The 6000-nt window shown below is 42.4% G+C and overlaps 1 protein-coding gene across 1 annotated transcript in view; it reads left to right on the top strand.

Annotated features, from left to right (window-relative positions):
* The first annotated feature begins 251 nt into the window (after positions 1-251).
* The window catches only part of MMEL1 (membrane metalloendopeptidase like 1), a 154498-nt gene continuing 148749 nt past the window's right edge, over positions 252-6000 (top strand). Inside the window, exon 1 of the mRNA XM_083162913.1 lies at positions 252-631. The gene's annotated coding sequence lies outside the window, so the exon portion shown is untranslated. The remainder of the gene's footprint in view (positions 632-6000) is intronic.

The raw sequence follows: 6000 nt of genomic DNA, 5'->3' as shown, positions 1-6000 counted from the left end.
TAGTCCTGTCTCCCGTCATATAAATCTGCCTTTGCAATATAATATGCACATATGTAATAAGTTTTCTAAAAATAAACCTGTCATTTACATTGATTTTGACTCCGCCAGCATGAAACACTGGATAAACTATCCTTAACCTTTCACTAGACCCAGGCATCAGACTTCCAGAGTTCTCTGCTGAAATCCGACGCACAATAACATCTCATTATAACCTAGAGTTGGGAAACGCAAGCGATGTAGACTGTGTGCAAGACCCAAGTGTGCTAACATGAAATGTAATTCCTGGGCTGTCAGGCAGCGAGCATCTGTAAGCACACAGTTCAGAGCCTGCTCAGGGCTACACTGGGTGGGAAAGAGTTAATGGAACGATAACCTTGGTAGTGTATTACCAGTAGAGAGAATTCATTGGGTAATATCAAGCACCTGAGTGTGATGAGACTGCAAGACCCAGTACAGCGCTTTAATCTCAGCACTTTGTGAAAAATCATCTTGCTGGGAAAAGCTGGGAATAATAAGCTGTCGTGGCGAATTAGCCTCTGATTCCACAGGAAAATGTAAACATCACAGGTGGATTCCGGACACCCATTGAGTACCTGCCTGTGGCTGCAGACAGATTCGTCACAACAGACAGGTGAGATAACCTGAGGTCACTAAAATGACTTCATTGTGATGTCCTGCCAATTGGCTTATGCATGCATGCATGTACAGTATATACATAAATATTCGCCTATACATAGATGCCCAGACTTACTTGGAGCAGGCGTTTCGGCGTCGCCTTGCGCTTCATTTGTCGTGTGGTCCTTTTACACGACTCAATGATTTTTCAACTTTGTGTCGAGGTGATGAGTTTGCAACAAGAAAGTGCGGATACAGTATATAGGGTGGTTCAACAAATATTCAGGACACAATAGGTTAGTGTTTGACTTAATTATGTTTGCTCATTATAGTCACAAACATATATATATGATGTTAAAAAAATTGTTATTACTTTGTGTGATGCTAGGTACACACTGAGCAATATATTGTTAACGATATAGTCGATATCGATATCTTGTGCATATTGTCTGGCGTGTGTGTGTGTGTGTGTGTGTGTGAAATATCATTAACGATCTCGACCTCCGGGTTATCTGTACATGTAGCTCAATCTGACAATATCATCAGCGATTGTATGTACAGAGCGGTAAGGAGCGGGTGATGTTATGGAGCAAAATTTTATATATATATATATATATATATATATATATATTCGTAAGACTTCTCAAAGCAAATGCTGCGAAAGCTAGTAAGGTAGCTAATGTGACAGAGAGAAAGTAATGTAGTTTCACTTGCTGCCAACCGATGGCAGTGTTTTGGTGACACACAGAAACTAGACATATAGTATAGTATATAGAGATGATATGACAAATGTATGCCGATTTATGTGTCTAGTTGTTCATTAGTCTATAAAACATTAATATTGGTAATTGAAGCAGCTTAAACGATCAGATTCCTAATTACAAAAATGCAGATAATTTGCCAAAATGCCAACCAATCAACTTCACTGTTTACACACTGTGCTTTAAAAATGACAGTTAAGTGCTGATTGGTTGGCGCTTTACCTCTTTCCAATTTTTATCCCTTTAATAAAAAATCCCCCTATATCTAGTATAAGATGCTCTCACCAATATTACTACAGGTACTACAGTATTAATGTATTTTTTTTAACACCACACGGGACAGCTACAGGTGTATACAGTATATAATGATGTAGTGATATGAATATTTATAAAATATCCTGGAAATGGCATCCTTATATTTGGAGAGTGGTGATGTCATTGTTCCTTTCGGAAAGTGAGTGATGTCAGTTGTGACACATTCTTACTGTGTCCCGTTATATGTCACATGATAACACAAGTACTTATGAAAATGACATCATGCCAGCAAATCCCTCTGTTGCCTGAAGACCGTAAGCCCCTCCCATAATGCTCTTACTATGGGGCAGGCTGCTCATTATGCCCCCTGGGTAATGCCCCTTGTGATGTTATATGTTCAGCACTTAATGGCTTTTAGTAGATAACTTAGGAAGGTAAATTATTCCTATTATTCTTTGCGGGTTATTACAGCAGGTTAATGTTCTGCAGATTTCTAAAGAGACTAAGAGAATGCACAGCCGGCAAAGCACTGATGTAAAACTTAGAGGTCGTGTTTCGCAAAAACAAAAAAATCCGCCTGGGTGATTGTGCGGAGCAGGGAAACCAACCGAAGTCCAAAAGACCCAGACCTATTCGCTAGGGCTAGGCAGTGTATAGTCGCCGCAGGTAAATGCCGTCCTACCAAACGCACACCAAGTGAATCGCCGCACTATCATGTTCGCTTACACATCCGCTCACAGGCAGGTGTACGGAGGAAAAATCATTTGATGGTCGCTCACCATCGAATGATTTCTCCTGCCTTACTAGATAAAAGTCTATGCTTACTTTTATCCAGGACGGTGATCGCCAAAATGGCGGCGGGCGCTAACCCCAATCAGACATGGACACACCTGCATTGGCAGGTGCCCGCCCATCATTTCCAGATGAGCACCCGCCGTTTTTTGTGGGCACGCCCAGAATTAGCTTCCCACCCGCCCCCTTTCTGTTCATCATTGAGCGAACGCCCGGGGGTTTGCACATGCGCGACTCCACCATCATCCCGCCCTCTTTAATATTAAACAAGAAAGGACTGGGTGGTCAATCTGATCTGTCCGGTCCCCAGCATATTCGCACCGGGGACAGATGTTTGTGCATGTGCAGGGCTGCTGTGCAAATGCAGAGGCGTTTGTACAGGGGGGGGCGGGGGGCGTATCCATGAAACGCTGAGTGTGCCCAGGAGAACACATGGCCATCCCCATGTGAACACAGGCAGGCAGCGGCCTACCGGGACAGGCAGCTGATGTCACGGTGCGAATATAAGTAGGTGATATATTTGCGAACAGGGGAAAAATAATTTGATGGTCGGCGACCATCAAATTATTTTGTCTCCGTATGCTCCATTGCAAATAGATGTTTATGCAAAAACATCCATTCGCTAAGCAGCGGGGATGGTTGTTGGCTCGCTAAGCAGAGAATTAATGCTGCTTAATGAGTCAACCAGAATCAGGCCTTGAATCGCAAACCTCAAATACTTCTATTGAAATAAAGCAATATGTCCACCTAAACCTGAAACGTATGGTTGCTGAACTATGGGGAGATGTATCAAAGCTTGCAGACTCAGAGCGATAAAGTAGAGAAATAAAGTACCAAGCAATCAGTCAGGTTACAGTCTGTGTTTGAAAAACAGGTTGGTACTTTCTTTCTCTCTCCCCCTCTCTCTTCCTCTCTCTTCCTCCCTCTCCCCCTTTCTCTCTCTCCCTCTCACCCTCACCCCACGCCGGTTATGTGGGGTGAGAATTTGGCACTGACCCTATAGTTAGTGAAACATTTAAGTGTTATTATTACATATACGTGAATAATGCCTTTGTTTGTCCCACTCCGAAAGTATTTATGAATTTCAGATGAAGCAATGCTTATTAGTTTGGTTTCGGGATGATACTGGACCATTTGTTCTGTCTTTGGCTATCAATTTAATTATTGTTTAAATTATACAAAGAGTGTTCTCGGGGTATGAAATATGTTTAGAATGTATTATATTTATCATTTCGTTTACTTTTTATAGTATTTTTAGAACACTTTTTTTGTTGGAAATGATTTAGTTTGAAACCAGAACCTTTTTTTGTCAGCGAGACCGATACAGCCCTGAAAGAGTAAAGCACATTTATGGTATTTGTAATCTGTTACAACAAGGGGCAGATTAAGGGTCACTAAAGCCAAGGGATGAAAACAATCAAATGCCTATGTGGAGGGGGTTGGACCAGTGCAGTGTGGGTGTGGCCAGTGCAGTGTGGGCATGGCCAGTGTCACATGGGTGTATACACCCCCTGCACTATAAGCCTTAATATCACCCTAAACACATACAGTAGGAGCAAGTTTCATCTTTGCTCCTTTGGGCGTGGCTAGCCATGGCTAGCCATGGCTATTCTATTGTTCTCAGCTGCAATACAATACGTATTGCAGCTGAGAACAATAGAATAGCCATGGCTGGCCATGGCTAGCCATGGCCAAAGGAGCAAAGATGAAACTTGCTCCTATTGTAAAAGCATTGTTAGCAAATTACCATTTCAATATAGCCAATGATGGGCCTATTTTTGTGTGGGGGCTAGGAGATAAGGCTTCATCTGTCCTAATGTTAATGTGGCCCTAGCTACAACTACAGACCTGTACAATCAGAGCAGGCACTTTATATACTGCATAGGGCATGTTGTCCATTATGTATCAAGACTTGGAAAATTATTGTATATAGTCTGACCTTGATAGACCTTATGAATGTTGAAAACCTCTGTAATCATTACCTAATACAATTACATGAGTTGACAGTGGTGCATTATGGGTGTGAAATGGTTGGGTAAGTTTTGATGGTGGGATCAATAATGATGTATAATGATGTATAAACGGTTAGCCCAAATAGGCTAATGCCATCTGAAGGCTGCATTAACCCATGCATGCAATATCCCCAAAGCTGGAGGGGGCAGATGCTCCAACCCAGAGCTGCCACATTATCTGGCTGCAGGAAGAGTTCAGCGGTCAGGGGATGAGGGCTTACTTAGGTGGGCGACATGCTGGCTGTGTCACGCACACCCATCATAAAGACATTTGTTGTAGTCGGTTTATAGAAGACCCTGACAACCCTTCCGTTATAGCTGGTTGGTGTCATAAAGATGTATTCATATTCAGGTCATGCAGACTTCATGATGTTTGACATAAATATAAATGACAGTTTTTGTTGAAGGTCACAGATGTGCAGGCAGTAGTTGAAGAAATAACTTAACCAGAAACACAAGTTTATACTGTTCCTGCATAAATGTATGCCGTATTCTTTGTGGGATGAGTATACCTACCTAGTGGATGGTCATGCCCCTTCACTAGAATGGCTTGGAGGCTCCAAAAATTGGATTACTCTCTTGGCCCCCCAAGAAGGTGGGCAATTCCCCTGGTTTTGCGATGGCACCCTGGCACACTACCTCCTCACAACAGAGTACAATTTACAGTCCCAGAGGGGACCCGACGACAAGATTTGCACTGAATCACATCGCTATAGCCCCACGACTGGTATTTGGCACCATCTAGCGCTGGTAGAGCCATGATGATGCGTATGTGGATCCATTTCCAATCCAGCCCACCTTCTTGCTTGTCCATGCCCCCTAACTCTGGAGGAGGGCACAGCACAGTAGAAAACTACACTGTACATCCATACTCCATCACTTGACCCAGACGTTCTACAGTACTTACCTACCACCATACCTCTTTCCTCTCCTGTGCCTCCTGGCTCCTACAGAGGCCCGTCTATCTTGGAATCACCACATTTCTTAAATTTTCACTTCTTTTTTGTCACCTTGAACATTATTCACCCCAAATCCACAGAAACTGCCCTCACCAAGGTGACCAATGACCACCAAAGTGATGCATAAAATTTAAATTCATTATCTCCTGTCTTTCTCAACATTGACCCTCGACTAAACTGCACCGTGTAAACAGTATCCATGAAATGTGTACTACCAACTATTATCCAATTTCAAACCAACACCTCGACTCTTAGCCAACAGCCCTTAAGGATAGCTGCTCCAGATAAATGAGTGTCAACAGAAAGAACGCTCCTTCAGTAAATATTAGTTACTGTAGCTTCTTATGCTGGGTTCCCTTCCATGAAATTAACAGTAGGTCACACAGTTGAACTGAACATGTTGGATCTTGTTCCCTACAGCAAAAACCAAACACTTATCATAAGATTTAAAAAATATAATGAAAAGTGTGTGCATAAGGCAAGCTACAGTATGTATAAGTTCCCCAAAGTAACTGATTCAAAATACAGCAAATATAGAAACAGGGCAAGTGCCAAAACATGATGGGGCACCAAGATGTAATCTACCATTAAAGGTATGACTCATTT

This window comes from Crinia signifera, chromosome 19 (genome assembly GCF_055691185.1).
Source record: "Crinia signifera chromosome 19, ASM5569118v1, whole genome shotgun sequence".
Taxonomy (NCBI): Eukaryota; Metazoa; Chordata; class Amphibia; order Anura; family Myobatrachidae; genus Crinia; species Crinia signifera.
Note: the sequence above shows the minus strand (reverse complement) of the source record. Positions and strands in the feature narration are given on the sequence as shown.